This window comes from Cannabis sativa, chromosome X, assembly GCF_029168945.1.
Source record: "Cannabis sativa cultivar Pink pepper isolate KNU-18-1 chromosome X, ASM2916894v1, whole genome shotgun sequence".
Taxonomy (NCBI): Eukaryota; Viridiplantae; Streptophyta; class Magnoliopsida; order Rosales; family Cannabaceae; genus Cannabis; species Cannabis sativa.
In genome coordinates this window covers 40,181,294-40,202,287 of record NC_083610.1, presented here as the reverse complement: position 1 = coordinate 40,202,287, position 20,994 = coordinate 40,181,294, and the positions used below count along the sequence as shown (strand labels likewise).

Sequence of the window (20,994 nt, the reverse complement as noted above, 5' to 3'; positions counted from 1 at the left end):
TATACTATAAAATATGTAATATTTTGGCATTTAACACAACCCCCAACTAGCTTATTGCTAGTCCCTAGCAATTCAAGCGGATAACAAAATATTACCAAAATGAACAAATCAAACAAACTCTGACTAATCGAAACAAAATAAAATATTGGTGTAAACTCTAGAAAATACTATATATAAAAAAAATTACAATAGATATAATTCCAGATTTTGTGTGTGTGTGTTTCAAATCATATTCTTTGCTTTAATCCATAACACAGATAATATTGAAAAATCTTTAAAGTAAAAAGTCTCAACTCCAAATCCTCACAGGTATTGAAATATTTGAAAAGAGGAAGGGTTGTCACTCTTGGAGTTGGAAAGGTATATTAATTTACGCTCAAATGGATAAAGATTTTTAGGACGAACAATGTAAACAACTATTGACCAATAGATAGGCTAACCAAAAATATTTTAAAATTCAAATGACAAGTTACTTTCGGGATTTCATTACAATACCTAGAGCCAAAATAAAGAAATAAACAACGATTTTTTTTTTTTTTTTTTTTTTTGTAATTGGTGACTAAAATTTACGAAAAATAAACTATAGCAAAGTCTCTTTTGATTGATGATGATATATTATTTTTTTTCTTCTATATATATTATATATGCATATATATTTTTACCGATATATATATTTTTTACTTTGCTAAATGATTAAAACTAAGATATTGCTCTTTATATGATATATATGTATTTTTTTTTTAAGGGCAATATCCACAATAACTATTTACCGTAGCAAAATTTTATTTGGTATATTTTGAATTTTGACCAAGCTACGCTGAAAGAGAAATGTTGCTCTTGTTTGATATTTTTTTTTTTTTTTTTTTTTTTTTTTTACAAGAGGCAACATGTGATAAGAAAATATAAAGATAATAAATTTACAATTAGGCTCAATTCTAAAAAAAAAGAGCAATTTGCGGCGAAACCCCCTTATGTTTTGATTTTTATACACTTAACCCCCTTATCTTTATTTTTGGTGGCAAAACCCCTTTATGTTTTAATTTTTATACACTTAACCCCCTTATCTTTTTTTTTGTGGCAAAACCCCCTTATGTTTTAATTTTTATACACTTAACCCCCTTATCTTTTTTTTGGTGGCAAAACCCCCTTATGTTTATTTTTCTTTGCAAATTTGACACGCCAGTTAAATATTACCGTTAAATATCAACTGGATGACCACTGTATACACCTTTGTATATGTAACGGTAAAACCTCGAAGTCGATACAGTAGTAATCCAGTTAGTATTTAACGGTAATATTTAACTAAAACTTTAAATTTGCAAAGAAAAGTAAACTGAAGGGTTTTGCCACCAAAACAAAAGATAGAGGGGTTAAGTGTAAAAAATTAAAACATAAAGGAGTTTTGCCACCAAAAAAAAAGATAAGGGGGTTAAGTGTATAAAAATTAAAACATAAGGGGGTTTTGCCACCAAAAATAAAGATAAGGAGGTTAAGTGTATAAAAATCAAAACATAAGGAGGTTTCGCCGCAAATTGCTCAAAAAAAAATATCCCTCTAGTAATTGTCATATTTTCAAATTTCAAAAAAATTTCGATTTTACCAATTCAGAAGATCAATATATGTTCAAAAAGTCGTTTTCTCAATTCTCACTTCTCACGAAAAATGAAAGCTTTTAACTTAAGATTTTTCTCAATTAAATGTGTTAAAAACAATCAAATCATATGTTTGGTTTGTGCAATTTTTACTGGAATTACTATCTAAGTAACTAAATATAGTATAAACTAGTCTAACACAATATTTATTTATTCACATAATTAGCGACGGAAATTTGACTCAAAATTTTCAAAAAGGTAAGAAATTTATCGAACTTAACGCAAGAATATACTCAATACCCCCAACTAAAATGAGACAGTGTCCTCAATGTCTAAATATGTATATGATAAGAACATGAGATGAGAACCGAAAAAAACGGAGAATATGCACAGTGATAGATGTTAATTTTCTAAAAAAAACAAATGACAGAAAATAAACTAAAATACTGAAAATAAAGAAAGCAATTTAAAGATAGGACCAGTAGTGAAAGAATTCACTAACCTTGGTAAATTGGATCGTGAAGGAGTGTTTCCTCCACTTCAGGTGGTGTTAATTCTAAAAATGGTTTCAACCGTTGTCCATTGACTTTGAATATGTTACCAGTTTTAGAATTTTCAATTTCAACAGCTCCGTGAGGAAAAACAGTACGAACAGTAAATGGACCAGTCCATTTAGAACGTAACTTACCGGGAAACAGATGAAGGCGAGAGTTGTATAAAAGAACTTTCTGACCAGTGGAGAAATCTTTTCGCAAGATGTTCTTATCATGATACAACTTTGTACGTTCTTTGTAACTTTTTGCACAATCGTAAGCATCATTTCTCAGTTCTTCCAATTCATTTAATTGGAGCTTTCTTTTCTCTCCAGCTTTGTCTAGAGCAAAATTCAGTTGTTTAATTGCCCAAAAGGCTCTATGCTCTAACTCTACAGGTAAATGACAGGCTTTTCCATACACTAGGCGGTAAGGTGACATTCCAATGGGAGTTTTGTATGCGTACGATATGCCCATAAAGCATCGCTTAGTCTCGGGGACCAATCTTTCCTAGTTGGGTTGACTGTTTTTTCTAGGATGTGCTTTATTTCCCTATTAGAGATTTCAACTTGACCACTAGTTTGAGGATGATATGGTGTAGTGACTTTGTGTGTAATGCCATAATTTTTCATGAGATGTGCAAATGGCTTATTACAAAAATGTGTACCTCCATCACTAATGATAGCACGTGGTGTGCCAAAACGGGAAAAAATATTTTCTTTCAAGAAACGAACCACCACTTTGTGGTCGTTTGTGTGACATGCAACAGCTTCGACCCATTTTGAAACATAATCAACTCCAACAAGAATATACAAATTTCCAAACGAGTTAGGAAAAGGTCCCATAAAATCAATACCCCAAACATCAAATACATCAATAATAAGAATAGGGTTTAAAGGCATCATGTTTCTTCTAGACAGACTTCCTAACTTTTGACAACGTTCACAGGCTTTACAGTATGCATATGTATCACGAAAAATTGTGGGCCAATAAAAACCACATTGTAAAATTTTTGCGGCGGTCTTTTTACTACTGAAATGGCCTCCACAGGCATGATCATGACAAAAAGATATGATTTTAGTTTGATCACAATTCGGAATACATCTACGTACTATCTGATCAGGACAATATTTAAACAAGTATGGATCATCCCAGATAAAATTTTTCACCTCATAATAAAATTTATTTTTATCTTGTTTAGACCAGTGAGATGGTATTTCACCAGTAACAAGATAATTCACAATGTCAGCATACCAAGGCAGAGAAGAAACATGCATCAATTGTTCATCAGGAAAAGTTTCGGTGATAGGGGTAGGTTCTTTACTAGTTTCAATAACTAGCCTAGATAAGTGATCAGCAACAACATTTTCAGACCCTTTTTTATCACGAATTTCTAGATCAAACTCTTGTAAAAGAAGTATCCAACGGATTAAACGTGATTTTGCATCTTTCTTTGACAAAAGATATCTTAAAGCAGCATGATCAGAATAAACAATTATTTTAGATCCTAACAGATAAGACCTAAACTTTTCTAAGGCAAAGACTACAGCAAGCAATTCTTTCTCAGTTGTGGAATAATTTAATTGAGCATCATTTAGAGTTTTGCTAGAGTAGGAAATAACATGTGGTATTTTATCAATTCTTTGCCCTAAGACAGCTCCTATAGCATAATCAGAAGCATCACACATTATTTCAAAAGGAAGGTTCCAATCAGGAGGTTGAATAATGGGTGCAGTAGTTAGCATAGTTTTCAATTTCTCAAAAGCAATATGACAATCGTGATCAAAAACAAATGCATTATCTTTTCCAAGTAAATGGCACAGAGGCCGTGAAATTTTGCTAAAGTCTTTTATGAATCTCCGGTAGAAACCGGCGTGACCTAAGAATGATCTAATTTCTTTCACAGTTTTAGGTGGTGGAAGTTTTGAAATAAGATCAACTTTAGCTTTGTCAACTTCTATTCCCTCAGATGAAATCACATGTCCTAAGACAATTCCACGTTTTACCATAAAATGATATTTTTCCCAATTTAGCACTAAATTCTTTTCTTTACAACGAATCAAGACAAGAGACAGGTGGTGTAAACATTCATCAAAAGAAGATCCATAAATAGAAAAATCATCCATAAAGATTTCCAAAAAATGTTCAACCATATCAGAAAAAATTGCAATCATACACCTTTGAAACGTCGCAGGTGCATTGCATAAGCCAAAAGACATGCGTCGATAAGCAAATGTTCCATAAGGACATGTGAAGGTGGTCTTTTCTTGATCCTCGGGTGCTATCGGGATTTGGTTGTATCCCGAGTAACCATCGAGAAAACAGTAGTACTCGTGACCAGCTAATCTTTCAAGCATTTGATCAATGAAGGGTAATGGAAAATGGTCTTTTCTGGTGAGGCTATTCAGTTTTCTATAGTCAATGCACACTCTCCATCCAGTTTGGATTTTAGTGGGGATTAATTCATCGTTTGCATTCTTGACTACAGTAATTCCAGACTTCTTAGGAACAACATGGATCGGACTGACCCATGAACTATCAGAAATTGGGTATATAATACCCACATCTAATGTTTTAAGTATTTCATCTCTCACTACTTCTTTCATATTTGGATTTAACCTTCTTTGACACTCACGGGATGGCTTTGCATTTTCTTCTAAATGGATTCGATGCATGCACACCGAAGGACTAATTCCTTTGATGTCAGCCATGGTCCACCCTATGGCTTCTTTGTGACTCTTAAGAACTTGTACCAATTTCTCTTCTTGTTTCTTGTCTAACGCAGATGCGATGATAACAGGGAAGGTTTCTGACTCTCCTAGGAATGCATATTTTAGATCTTCAGGTAAAACCTTTAGATCTAACTTTGGTGATTCAGGGAGTGACTGTGATTCTAATTGGCGAAAGGGTTCAATTGACTCAACTTTAGTGTTCCACTCTTCTGTGTTTATCAATGGTGTAGACTCTAACAAAGAATTTACACTATCAAAAGAACTTTCAAAATTCATACCAAAATGACTTACACAATTTTCAAAAGAATTATCTTTGTTTAGCATGAAATCTTGTGTGACAGAATCAATAAAATTTACCTCATATACATCATCGCAATCAACAGATTTATTAGCAACATTAAAAACATTCAACTCAACAGTCATATTTCCAAATGATAATTTAAGAACACCATTACGACAGTTGATGATTGCATTTGATGTGGCTAAAAATGGTCTACCCAAAATGATCGGAATTTGAGCACTTATGTCTTCAACAAAATGAGTATCAAGAACAATGAAATCAACAGGAAAATAAAATTTATCTACCTTAATCAAAACATCTTCTATGACACCTCTAGGAATTTTCACAGAACGATCAGCTAACTGAAGTGTCATAGATGTTGGTTTCAGTTCCCTAGACCAAGTTGCTTATAAACAGAATAAGGCAATAAATTCACACTAGCTCCTAAATCAAGTAAAGCTTTGTTAATCACATGATCACCAATAATACAAGGAATGGTGGGACACCCCGGATCTTTGTGTTTAACAAGACTTTTATATTGAATTATGGAGCTGACTTGTTCCGTTAAAAATGCCTTTTTCGGAACATTTGTGTTTCTTTTTGCAGTACACAAATCTTTCAAGAATTTAGAGTAGGCAGGTATTTGCTTAATGGCATCTAAGAAAGGGATATTTATACTTACTTGTTTGAATACCTCTAAGATGTCACCATACTGACTACCTCTTTTGATTGGGAGCAATCTTTGTGGGAATGGAGCTTTTGGAATGAACGGTAAGGTTTGACTCGATTCTTCAACCGAGTCTTTGGAATGTGAACTTTCAGGCTGACTCTTTTCATTTTCTTTCAATGAGTCTTTGTTTATTTCAGCATCAGTTTGAGGTATGTAATCAGGTTTTTCAATTATTTTTCCAGACCTAAGGATAGAAATTGATTTAGCTTCTTCAGTAGGTCTAGATGTACTTACCTCGTACTGACTCTTTGGATTTGGAATGGGTTGACTGGGAAGTTTTCCCTTTTCCCTTTCAGCTACAGCAGTAGCAAGCTGACCCATTTGTGTTTCAAGTTTTAACAGGGATTGAGAATTTGTGTGTAAAGCTTGTTGGGTGGTTTGCATAAACTGTTGTAGTGTATCCTCTAAAGATGGTTTTCTTTGTTGTTGAGGATATGGCATATTAGGTTGGGCTTGACTCTGATTGGGCGTGTTGTACTGGTGCCCTTGATTCATTGGAGGCTGGTTCTGTCTCCATGAAAAATTTGGATGATTTCTCCAATTTGGATTGTAGGATTGAGAAAATGGGCTATCAGATGATTTCCCATAAGTTTGAAGAGCGTTCACTTCTTCAGAAAATGCCTCTTGGTATATAGGCAATGATGGACATGACTGGGCACTATGACTTGTACTATAGCATAAGGAACAAATTTCATTCCTATGTATAGGAGTATTCATGGATTGACTTAATGACATAGCTTCAACTCTCCTAGTTAGATTTGCTAATGATGTTTTAATATCTACGTCATCTTTGACATCGTAAATTCCACCTCTCTTAGGTGTGTTGGAAGCTTTCGATCTAGGATCTTGGCAATTCCACTGTTGAGAATTTACAGAAAGATTCTCAAGAGACTCCCAAGCCTCATCCCCTCTAAATTGCAAAAATTTTCCAGTGTGCATTGATTGTACCATTTGTCGGTTCGAGGGAGATAATCCATCATAAAAGTATTTTACCAATCTCCATTTTTCAAAACCATGGTGTGGACATTTTAGCAATAAATCTTTAAATCTTTCCCAACATTCATAAAATTCTTCGTGATCTTTCTGATAAAATTCGGAGATTTCTCTCCTAATATTATCCGTTTTAGACATGGGAAAAAATTTGGACAAAAATTTATTAACTAATTCATCCCAAGTAGAAATAGATCGGGCTGGGAGTGAATTTAACCAGGCTTTAGACTTATCTTTTAATGAGAATGGAAAAAGTCTAAGCCTAACAGATTCATCAGAAAAATTTTGAAATCTAAATGTAGAGCAAATTTCTAAAAAATCTTTCACATGCATGTATGGATCCTCTTTACCTAACCCATAAAAAGATGGCAAAAGTTGAATTATGGAAGGTTTCAGCTCAAAATGTGTAGCATTTGTTTCAGGAAAAATAATGCATGATGGTGGATTAGCAGAAATGGGAGAAAAATGATCAATAAGAGTTTTTTCTTCCACATTTACTTGATTTGGTTCCATGATGTCAGAATTTTCACTTTTAATTTCAACCCACAATAATTTTCTTTTTACCAAACGATTTTTAGAATTTCGTTCCCAGCGAATCATACACCAAGTATCACAAAAATTAAAATAACATGAAAAAATTAGGAGGCGGTGCCTACCATATAATTGCGTAAATAAAGACTGAATTTAAAATATAGCGGGAAATAAATAATATGTATATTTGACAGAAATATAAATACTAATATTAATATATGTGCAGAAATAAAGACTGAATTTAAAATATAGCGAGAAATAAATAATATAGATATATATTTGACAGAAATATAAATATTAATATTAATTATAATTTATAATATATAATTATATTAATAATATGCTTTTCTTAATAGTTAAGTAATGTATATATAATAATAATATAATATAAATTTATATATATAAAAATAATTAACAGTAAGTAACGTAAGTTACTTACTGTAATATATAATAATAATAATAATAATAATATATAATTATATATATAAATCTTACTTCACTATTAAGAAACGTAATATATAATATATAATATAATAACTAGTAGAAGAATTATACCAACCTGAATTAAAGTAGTTTTTCTTCTTGCAGTTCCCCGGCAACGGCGCCAAAAACTTGTTGTATACCAAAATGGTACGTTTTACATTTATCAACTCGCAAGCGCACGAATCTTTATTGTAGTATGGAGATTGTGAAGAACGAGGTCGAACCCATGGGAATTGCGTGAAATCGAAGAAAATACTTATTTAATCTAAGCTAATAAAACTCTAACCTAGTTCCGAAAATGGTGAGATTTTTGGTAACAAAATAAAATAAAGTGTTTAAATGATAAAAATGACAGTAACAGATATTTTCAGAAATATTTTAGAATATTATCAAGGGTTCAGAATCCACTTAATGTATATAAAAATATTTATGTTTATATTGATTCTCATAATTTAATCAGTAATCAAACCAATTATTTTCTAATAAAAAAATAGATTTTCCTTCGCTTTAAAATTATAACTTCTAAGCATTAAATGTGAAACAATTTAATGTAAATACAAAAAATCAAAGAATATTATTTTTAATAAAATATGGAACCAAGCATAAATAATTTCTAACTATCAAAAATACTTGATATTAAAGATGAAAGAAATTATTTTAAGAAGCGAAAATCATAAGCATATATTGTACTGAGAATCAAAATAAAAATAAATACTTAATTAAATACACTAGGTTTCATCGTCCTCCTTAATAATAAGGGAACTTAGAAACCCATAAGAAAATTAACTAAGAAAGCGGTAAACTAACACTGAGCGCTCTGAGCGTTTTCTCTGGATTTTTCTGTCTGAAACTGAAACTGTAACTGAATTCTAAAAACCTAAGCTTCTATTTATAGAAGGGTAGAAGGACTAATGTGCAATTAAACTTATTACAAATTGCAAGTGGGTAAAAATGTAATAAAAATAACTTAATTCGGAGTGCCACGTGTCACTGTCGGATTGGATGCATGTGGACACGTGGAGAGACGAGAGAATGCCACGTGGAAAGTGGCTGAAGCTACTTTGGGCTGAAGGGAATCGGACCAGAGGAGAACCACTCGCGCGCCTGGGAAGTGGCGCGCACGCACGGCTAAGGAGAAGCCGTGCGCGTCACGCGCGCGTGGGAGCAGAGAGAGGCGGCTGGGGTCAGGCTCCTGCTGGGCTTCTGCGCGCGAATGGGAGACCGCCACGTGGCGGGGCTGTCTGCTGGTGAGGAATTTGGGCCGATTCTTTGGGCTTTTTGGCTCAAATGTTGGGTTTCCAAAATGCCATTTTTTTTCTTCTTTGGGCCATATTTTCACCATTTTTATTTCTTTCTTTTCATTTTCATAAATGCTATTTTCTTCTTCAAACACAAACAAAATTAAATCCAAACAAAATATTTTCAACATAAAATATATCACAATAATTTTAATGAAAATATTTATTTAAAAATCTAATTAATTTGTATTTCTTTAAATAAAAACAATGCATTTTTTAATTTTTTATTTCTTTTTCTCTATTATGCCATAAATACTATTATTATTTATAAACAAAGATAAAATTAATCTTAAATAAAATATTTTCAATATAATAATATATTGCATTAATTTCTTGAAAATATTATAAAGAATTAATTTTATTTTGTATTTTTATACTATAAAATATGTAATATTTTGGCATTTAACACATGCTATTATAACCGAAAAAGACCTATTGATTTCGAGCAAAAATTGTCAACATTAGTTGAGAGAGGTATGTCATCCAAACTTATTGAACATGGGTTAGCGGAATTTTGGAAAGTGTAGAATGGTTGTGATATGAATGTAAAAAAAAAAAAAGCGATGTTTTGTGTCTGTATGACCTGCTTACTTCTGAATTGTGCATCCAAGTTAGTTCGTAGAGTTATTGAGATGAAATTCTGGTTATCGATTTGCTAGAAGTTGTGCAGGTGGTAGTAGCAGTTCAATCATTTGAAAGTTTAGTTATCTATTGCATTGTTTAATTTTAGTTTGAGTTTTAGCTTTACTTGGGAGCGAGTAAAGATTTAGTTTGGGGGAATTTGTTAGGCTATTTTTAGCCTAAGTTTCGAGTCACATTTTATAGTTGTTTTTCTTCTTTATTATTATTTTTGGAATAGAATTACACTTGTTTTCTTTGATATCAGGTTTCTACACTTGGGATGTATAAATTGGACAAATTTCGGAAAACAGTGATCTATAAAATAGAGAAAATTTTAAAAGAGAATAAAGCTGAAACTTTAAGCCTAAATTCGACTATGTTCTGATCATATTTTGGACAAAGTTAAAACATAAAAGTTTTAGATCTCTTTTTTATCTTTCCAACAAATCTTGAATCAGCTCATTTGGAGTTTGTATGAGAAAGTTATGCCCATTTTACTAAAAGAGATCGAAGCAGAAAATTCCATCTCGCCGCGGCGAGATTTCCATGGCCGCGACCATAAAGTCTAGGCAGTAACATGTTTTTTTGATGCACTTCTGGCCGCGGCGAGCGTCCGTACGGTCAGGGGTATTTTTGTCCGACAAATTAGATATAAATGGAAAACTGCGATTGGAAGTTAGGAAAAGCGATTGGGAGACCTAAAACACAGCAGAAAGTGGCAGGAAGAGCAGAGTGATTCAAAGTGAAGATCCAAAGTCAATCCACCAACAGTTTCTTTCTCTATTCCTCTTTAATTTCTTTATGTTGAATATTGTTATAGGAATGGTTATGAATTTATTTCTGAACTAAATTTCCCATTTAGGGAGGATGATGAATGTTGTTTAATGTTTTTGCCTAGTTAATGCATAATTGTCATTCCTTCATTCTTGTTTGTGAAATTATCTTTATTTGTGCTTAATTTCATGTTTAAGATTGATCACCTTGTGCATGCTTTATGATCTCAATTCGAAATCTGAAAAGTGAGAATTGAGAATGCTAAAATTAGATAATCGATATTCTATGTGAAACGAGAGTATTCACATGACTTATGTGACAAGTAGATTATTGCTTAATGCTGATTTCATGTTAGTTTAATTAAGAGATTAATTAGAGAACATGAGATTTAGAATCTAGAAGATCTGAAAAGAGCTAGGTTAATTTATAATCTGTCATTCACTTCAAGAAAAGGATAGCAATTAGGCATTAACAATTTAGGTAAACATACAACAGGATTCTCCTCCCTATTATCTCATCTTGCTCAACTTTTAATTGTGTTATTTAAGTTTTCTGAATTACTTTCATTCTTTTTAAATCATAAATACTTTTGATTTGCCAAATAGAATTATAAGTATAGTTTAGTAGTAATTAATCCAATTCCCTGTGGTTCGACCTCACTTGCGTGAGTATACTACTTGATTGCGTGCACTTGCGTAGTATTTAATAATTTTCGCAACATTTGCACACAATTCAATACCCCAATTAAAGCAATTCGATCCGATAACGCTAAAGAACTTGCAATGTCCGCCTTCTATGCCTCTAAAGGGATAGTTCATTACCATTCTTGTGTAGAACGTCCACAACAAAACTCTGTTGTTGAACGCAAACATCAACACATACTCAACATTGCACGTGCTTTGTGTTTTCAATCTCATTTGCCCCTTGCTTATTGGGGATATCTCATTGCTACTGCAACATACTTAATGAATAGAACTCCTTCGGCTCTACTTCATGGCAGTACTTCTTACGAAAAATGTTACTCCAAAACCCCAAATTATGATCATCTTCGGGTTTTTGGCTGCCTAGCATATGCATCCACTCTTACCTCCACTAGGCATAAATTTTCTCCTAGAAGTCGTGCATCCGTTTTCATTGGCTACCCCCATGGAATGAAGGCTTACACCCTTCTTGACATCCAAACAAACCAAATCTATCATTCACGAGATGTCATCTTCCATGAAAATGTGTTTCCCTTTTTTGGGGAAGGTTCCAACAATGAAATTAATATGTTCTTCCAACCACATTGCATACCTGCTAACATCTCTATTACTCGAACCAATCCCACTCCCAAAACACTGGAAACACCACAAGTCACTTCCACTACATCGGGTCAACACTCAGCACCTCCTGCTGATTCTCAAAATGTTGTGCCCAATTCTAATGCAGCCAGTCCTATTGGTGTTGTTCCTACACCAGAAAATACTGCCACACATACACAAACTGGTGTTGTTCCCACACTAGAAACTATTATAAAAAATATTGGTGTTGTTCCTACACCAGCAAACACAACAAAACATATCAAAACGGGTGTTGCTTCCACACTAGAAAATAATATAAAAACTACTGGTGTTATTCACACACCAGCAGCCATTACACAAAATCAACACACTGGTGTACTTCCCAAACCAGCAACACATCTTGACAGTCAATTCACTGCTGATGATTATACAAACACAACATCAGCAACCTCTCGTGTTGTTCCCACACCTGACACTCATGTCAACAGCAACTCTCCTAGTGTTGTTCCTCCAAATATTGAAGCCATTGGTGTCACTCCCACACCAAGTTCTTCACCCATTACTGGTAGTAATTCTGGCATCACACCAGAAATTACACACCCAGCCCCAGCTCAAACATCTAAAGCTGGTCGCATGATACACAAACCACCCCATCTCAAAGATTATGTTTGCCATACTCGTTCCACTGCTTATCCCATTGAGGAGTTCATCTCCTTTGCCAAACTTAGCCCTCACTTCCGAGCGGCTGTTTTAGCAGCTTACTCCCACATGGAGCCTACATCCTATAGTGAAGCTTCCCAATTCAAACATTAGTTACTCGCTATGGATAATGAAACTCAAGCTCTCGAAAAAAATCATACTTGGACTGTTACAAAATTACCCCTAGCCATAAAGCCATTGGATGCAAATGGGTATACAAAGTCAAGTATAATGAACAAGGTGAGGTTGTACGATTCAAAGCTCGTCTCGTAGCCAAAGGGTTCAACCAAAACCAAGGCATTGATTACCTTCAAACATATCCCCCTGTGGCGAAATTCAACACACTTAAGATCTTATTAGCTCTTGCAGCTATGAATAATTGGAATGTTCACCAACTCGATATCAATAACGCATTCTTACATGGTGACCTTCATGAAGAAGTATATATGAAATTACCTCCAGGTTACAAGGCACCACCTGATTCAGTTTGCAAGCTTAATAAAAGCATCTATGAATTAAAACAAGCCTCTCGTCAGTGGTATGAAAAACTTAGCACCACTCTCACCACTGCAGGCTTTATCATATCCTTATCTGACAACTCCCTTTTCATCAAAAAAACAAACACATTTTTTCTAGCTATTTTGATATATGTCGATGACATCATTGTAGCTAGCAACAACGACATGGCCATCACCCATTTTAAAATTTTCTTAGATAAACATTTCAAACTCAAAGACATAGGAAATCTAAAATTCTTCCTTGGTCTTGAAATTGGTAGAACAAAGAATGGGATTTCCATATCCCAACGACCATTCACTCTCCAATTACTCACCGACACGTGGTATCTTGGAGCTAAGCCAGCATCCACGCCTATGGAAACTAACCTCAAGCTTAGCAAAGATAAAGGCAAGCTCCTGCCCGATCCTACTGTCTATAGAAGCCTTATAGGCAAATTGATTTATCTAACCATAACAAGGCCTGATATCACATATTATGTGAATCACCTGAGTCAATTCCTATCATGTCCTCGAGCACCACACCTTCAAGCTGCTCATAGAATTCTTCAGTACCTAAAGAGAACTCCTGGACAGGGTATTTTTTTCCCTGCCACTTCTTCTCCGCAACTTTCTGCATTTGCTGAGACAAGTCTATCCTCAACGAATGTTCAATTGTCATTCTTTGCTGATGCAGATTGGGGCGCTTGCCAAGACATACGACGTTCCGTTTCAGGTTATTGTGTCTTTCTTGGACAAGCCTTAGTATCTTGGAAATCAAAGAAACAACAAATTGTCTCTCGCTCTTCAGCCGAAGCCGAATATCGAGCAATGGCCAATGCCACTTCCGAAGTAACTTGGATCCTTGCACTACTCAAAGACTTTGGCATCTCACTCAACAAATCGGTCTCTCTCTATTGCGACAACACTGCTGCCATTCACATCAATGAAAACCCCGTCTACCACGAGCGCACCAAACATGTTGAGATCGATTGCCATTTCATTCGAGAGAAAGTCCAACAAGGCGTCCTCAAGTTGCTTCATGTCCCATCTCAAAACAACCTGGCCGACATCTTTACTAAGGCTCTGCTACTAGCACCTTTCAACAACATTGTCTCTAAGCTGAACGTTTCGAATATCTACACTACAACTTGAGGGGGGCTATTACGAAATTACCCTCATTTATATTCTGTTGTTTATTTTCAGCTAACTGATTCTTGACTCTTGCTGTTATATTTCAGCTGAGTTAGTTATTCCCAACTAACTCAGCTCTCTATATAAAGAGTCCTTCTCTTGTAAAATGTATTCAATTCAATTCTGATATAATAAAAGAATATAACACAGAGTATTTCCTCTGTTCTCTCCCTCATCTTCTTCTATTTTCACTCAAATGTATGGTATGTCAATCGAAGATATATATATACAAATATAAACTTATTTAATATCTTTAAATCTCTATAATTCAAATTGAATTCAAATTGAATTATAAGATACTGATATTATTCGGTAATTTAAATATCTCATACATTATCATATTATTTTAAATCTTAAAGTGATTTAGATTTAAGATATTATTCAATGTGGGATAAACGATTATCATTATTCCCCAAATTTCGGAATAATTAATTAAAATATCAGTCAAATTATCTTTTTATTTCTAAAAATAATAAAAAGATCACAAAACTGAATTTCATCACAAAAAAAGTGGTAAAATTGTAAAGTTTATAAGAGATAATAAAAAGATCCCCAAACTCAAATTTATCACCAAAAAGTGGTAAATTTCCAAATCCATATAAAATGGCACAAAATTCTAAATGAGCTCACTAAAATTAATTTTGGAATATCAAAGAGGTCATTCACCTCACAAAATTTCAAGGAGGTCATTCCCTTCACAAAAGTCTCAAAAATGGTAATTTTACCTAAAAAATTAAATAGTGCACTAAACTTCAAAGCCATAGCAAATTAAATGGCATTACAAAACAAAGGTCATTCACCTCATAAAAAAATTAAAAATATTGGAACTACGTTCGACTTGATTCCTATAAAAGGATACGTAAGCAACTTAGTTGCTAAGACTAAGTGCAGTCGCCGATACCGCAAAATGGTATAAAAATACAAATCTTAAAATTTCATAAAAGGTCATACACGTAGGAATTTTCCTAAACTTTTAAATAGCAAAGGATTCCTGAAAGTGGTCATCTACCGGAATCCTTATATCTAAATTCTAAATTACCGTATTCTGAACTACAAGTGGCTTGATCCTTTACAAAGAAGGTATGTAGGCAGCTCGGTTAATTAAGTTGATTGAGTTCAGTTACAATTCCAAATTTACCCCGAATTTCCCTAATTTATTTCAAATCATTTAATATCATCGTAATTGGAATCAAAGGGTATTTCCTTTAAATAAAAGGATTGTAATTAAGAGGTTATTCTTATAATCTTGGATGGGTCGAACTTAAATTAATAAACTCTTATGCTATAAATTCGGCATAGGTGAAATTGTATTTTGCATTTATTTTTAATATTCTAAATGTGAAATTTTTACTTAACAGTGCATTACTAAAATAAAAAGTTAGACCTTATAGTCATTACGAATAATATTTGTTAGAATAATTGATACATTAATAATTATATAAGTTAAGTTTTGGGTAAAAATCTACTTAGCTATATATACATTGTGCATTACTAAGATGAGTTGGTTTGTTGTTCGAATTTTAGTCCTTGTGTTCCTTAACCCTAACCCTATGTTTGGCAAGGAAAGAAACAACAATGTTAACGGTCTAATTCGTCCTCCAACTAGCAGTATTGAGGCTTCGAGTGTCATTCTGGTTTCCAATGGAGTTTCCAGAGCTAATTAATTAATTCTTGAATTTTGCAAGATTTTTCTTATTTCTTTAGACTTTTAGAAAACAAACCATAGACCATGTTTTTGCTATCCATACAATAATAAATAATAATACCAATTTGAATTGTGAAATGTGTTGTTTGTTATTTGTAGGAAAACGAAAAGATCTTGAGGCTCCAATTAGACTTGTTACCAAGTCTTCAAGTCAAAACCGGGAGGAGAAGAAACTCGACTGGTGTAGTGGCAGCGTACTGCAGTCTTTGTGTCAAAATTATGGGAGTGATGACAACGACTAGATGAGATGGGTTCTTTGCAGCTGAAATTTCCAACTTTTAGTCGAAATTTGTACTCAAGTAATCAGGGTCAAATTTTTGGCACCTGTTATTAGTGCTTGATTTGATTTGTTAAATACCAATGTCATGTACATAATATACAACCCCTTTAATTTCTATCTACCTATAAAAAGGATTTTATACAGCATTGTAAGAAATGAAATTTTAATTGGGGGATTAACTTTATTTTAAGGATTTATTTTGTGTAATTAAAATCAAAACCTAAAGGACATTATTTATAGCGTTTAATTTTGCCAATTTTTACTTGTTACCAAGTCTTCAACAATTATAGTGAAGAAGTCAAAATCGGAGGCTCCAATTAGACTTGTTACCAAGTCTTCAACAATTATAGTAAAGAAGTCAAAACCGGAGAAGAAGAAACCCAACTGGTACAGTGGCAGCGTATTGCAGTCTTTGTGTCAAAATTATGGGAGTGATGACAACAACTAGATGAGACGGGTTCTTTACAGCTGAAATTTCCAACTTTTAGTCGAAATTTGTACTCAACTAATCAGGGTCAAATTTTTGGCACCTGTTATTAGTGCTTGATTTGATTTGTTGATGTACATAATATACAATCCATTTAATTTCTATCTACCTATAAAAAGGATTTTATAAAGCATTGTAAGAAATGAAATTTTATTTGGGGGATTAACTTCATTTTAAGGATTTATTTTGTGTAATTAAAATCAAAGCTAAAGGACATTATTTATAGCGTTTAATTTTGCTAATTTTTACTTCAAAATTGATGTGGGATTAAAATCCACTAACTTTTCATTCAAACAAAATTAGTTTACAAAGTCAACTTTTTCCAATAATTCCTTACATAAATATATGAATGAAAATTGACTTGAGAATAACCAACAAATAGTTGTGCTCCAAATTTCGTTACTGATTTTTATAATTTTATATAGGTTGACCTCTTTAATTAAATATATAATAGTAATAGTTAGAAGTTTTTCTTTGTTTACATGGTTTCACTTTGTTCCTTTAGGTGCTTTTAGTTTCTTTAAATTAAGAAAAAGATACTGAAGATAGAAAAAGTGTCTGATCATTATTGGAGCTTGATTAATTATGACGTTTTGATTCATATGGTTTTCTAATTTACATTATGTTTTCTGCTTAGCAATGATATATCTATTCTACATAAAATGTGTCTATAAAACTGAATTCTTGGTTTATGAGAAATTCATGAATGACTTTTTATTTATATATAATAAAAAACAAAAATAAAACAAATCCCATTAATATCACAAAAATATTATCAATCTGAGAAATTCATGTGTTTATTTATCGATTGCTCTCTCCTAACTGGTATTTTGTTTGTGATTGCAATCTGATTATTTACGAAACATTTAACTAAAGATGCTGACAATGGAGACTAAGTCCCAAAACGATAATAGACCCAAACCCACAGATCCAAGTAAGCAATACATTCTTAAGTGCAAACCAAAAAACAATATTCTTTATGGTATACAAAATGTATGTATTTGAATCACATTCTAATTTTGTTCCACCGTCTTCCAAATGGAGTGGTTAAGTTCCATGAAATTGTGCTCAGAGTTCTGCTGTTGTTCAGAGTTCTTCCAGCATATCATGTACTCTTTCTCCCCACACTAGCTTAAGTCAGACTTCTATCTCAAATGTTGTTGGTCAAAATCCAAATATGCAAAATATGAGGATTTATATTATTGGAATTTTCAATCGCATCTGAGTTTAAGGTGGTGAACTCAATGTAAATTCTGTTGATTTGCACCTGCCGGGATAAGCAACAGTTGAGCCAGTTGGGTTGTGACTCTTCTCCTTCCTTCGATTGACTCATCGATTTTTGGCTCTATATCTTTCTTCACAATTTGAATCCAATTACATGTTATAAGCTTACCAATGCAATAAAATGCCATCTTTCTAATTCGATATTTTCCCTCTACTTTAGTCTCATTTTTTTTCGTTTATATGATTCATTTTGTTTGTTAGTATAATTGTTCTTTCATTACTATTTTGGGCATATTTTGATGTAATTTACAAGATTAAAAAGGCAAACAATTTGCAAATTTACGTGTAGTCGCATCTCTAGATGGACACTTCCTTGTTTCTTATGGCACTGATTGCACGTAAGTAACAAAATCTTGAATGTCTATCTATATTGTCTGATACTTTTAAATTAAAAAAACCATATATACACACATACTCTTATCATATCATTAGTGATTTTTTATTTTTGAAAAAATAATTAATATAATTATTAATTAATAGTAAAAAGATAAGCATATCCAAATTTTTAAGCTTAAGATTAAAAGGTTCTTTTATTAGATTGGATCTTGTTTTAGATAGTATCTTTATTTGTTTTGTTTTTTTAACTAAAATTACTTTGAATTTTTTGAAAGTAAAATATTTTTTTATATTAGCTTTATTTTTAAATGCAGTTGTAAAATAAAATGGAATATTTTATGATATTCGATGCCCCATATTAAATATGCTTTGCACGATATCCTAATATTGGAAAATTGCATAATGCATCTCCTTTAAATGCGTACGTGTTTTAACATACGAAATAATTTTTAGTCAAATATTTTTATATATTGCTGCCCAACTAATAAAATATTTTACAAATGTATAATATTAAATAGATAAAATAAATGTACTTGCCTATCATAAATAGATTTCTTTTATTAAATAAATTATTTACACCATATATTATTATCTTACATGAAAAATATTAACTTTTTGCAAGAATACTACAATTTTGATTAAATTACCATGTACAAATTATCCATAAAAAAATAGACAATCCAATTATATGCGAATCCAGTAAAATAAAAAGTACAAAATACAAACATTATAATATTATCTCTGTCGAAGCTAAAAAAAATTAAAACCCAACCATTAAGAGAATCCTTATTTTTCTTTTCTATAATTTTTAAATATATGTTAAATTCAATTATCAACAATTTAGAGATTTCTTTTTAATTTTTTTTTTAATTTTCCACAAGTTTAAGTTGTGTTTAGTTTATTATTTGAATATTAATTTTTTATTTATGTTTGGATTAATTTAATAACAATTTACAGTTAGATTATCCAAATTTCTTAAACACTAATATATTGCATTCAATATTTATTTTTAATTTGCAATACCATTATTTACATTAATTGAACATACCTAAAAATAATTTCAAAATATAACTAATGAACTTTTTGTTCCATTATTTATTGTATTATTTTTAAATAAAATAAAAAACACCTAGAATAAAAAGTATACGTGCATCGCACGTAATTTTTTTCTAATATACATATATATATATATTAAAAGTGCCTATCTAACGGCAATTCTTGGTTTAACAGAATATACTTAAAAATAAAAGAATATTCTGTTAAATTTAACGATTAGGTTTAATCTCCCGTTAACAAATAAACCCAATAATTAAACCCAAAAAATTAAACAATCTTTTAAATATTAATAATCTCTTTTTAAATTAAAAAAATCATTTTAGCCACATATCTCTCTAACAAACTTATCTGGGAAGAATATTAATATTTTTTTTATTTATTTTTTAAAAAAGAAAAATATTTATATATTAAAGTTAACCTCACGTTATTTAATGTTTTCTCTGGATAAGCATAGGAAGCAGAAATACCACTTCTATCTTTGTGTGATTGCAGATATACCACTTCTGTCATTAACCCACTTTTTAGCTTTATAAATGGAGATGTTCATATAATATTAACACTTTACAGTATATTTATAGATATAAATCTTAAAAAAAGAATTAAATAGAATAATCTACTACTCCAATAATAAATTTATTTACAATTTTATAATTACACGAATATTATTTTTAATACATTATTAAATAATATTTCAAATATAAATATTTAATTTTTTCAAACAAAAAATTTGTAATTTTTAAAAATAAAATACATTCAAAATCTTAAAAAGACCAAAATTTTAAATAAAACTAGCAATACGTGACTCGGCACGTACATTCACCTAGTATATATATATATATCAATCAATCAAGTATACATATACAAATTCTAAACATCATTAAAATCCAACACCTTGAGATGATAAGGGTAAAGCAATATATATTATACCAAACATTCATATATTCAAATCGTAGCTAGACATAAATAGATCAAATCAGAATAATTTAAGAAATATTCCACAAATATTGTAACGCCCTAATGCTAAGGCACGCTACAGTGCTTTTTCAGTTATTGTGCAAACTTTGCTAATCAAAGTAATTTCTTGAAAAACGTGTCAAATTAAAATTTTTGCTTTAAACATGAAACTTTGTAATTTAATAAAATATTTACAAGTGCCGGGATCCCGATTTTTAAAACTTTACAAACTTTACTTTATAAATATACATTCCAAAATATGCAGATTTACAGGTCGCACAGCGACATTCAAATACAACTCCCAGATGTCCCGAGACCGAACACTCCAGGTCGCGCTGCTTGACATGTACAATCTCACCCAAGCTCAGGTTCACTCCTGTTCAGCCTTCGCCTTTCCTTTACCTACACATGAAAGCAGAAACTGTGAGTCAACAGACTCAGTAAGAAATGCATATAACATACCACATAATTTCCGACCTGTAAATAGGCGCCCATACACCTATTTACAGAGCTTAACAGATGAGCATGAACGTTCAATACCAGGGTACAACCACTATACCACATACACAACGTACCTCACTGTACGGGTGTTGGTAGGGTTTATCCCAATCACTGAGTATCACTAAGTAATGTACCACACACCTTAGCATTTTCTATGCTT

The 20,994-nt window shown here is 32.0% G+C and overlaps 1 non-coding gene across 1 annotated transcript; it reads left to right on the top strand.

The window, feature by feature from the left end:
- Window positions 1-6,876: 6,876 nt before the first annotated feature.
- LOC115708370 (small nucleolar RNA R71) lies at window positions 6,877-6,983 on the top strand. Its single transcript, XR_004009870.1, has one exon. It is a non-coding gene; the product is annotated as a small nucleolar RNA R71 (small nucleolar RNA).
- Window positions 6,984-20,994: the final 14,011 nt, after the last annotated feature.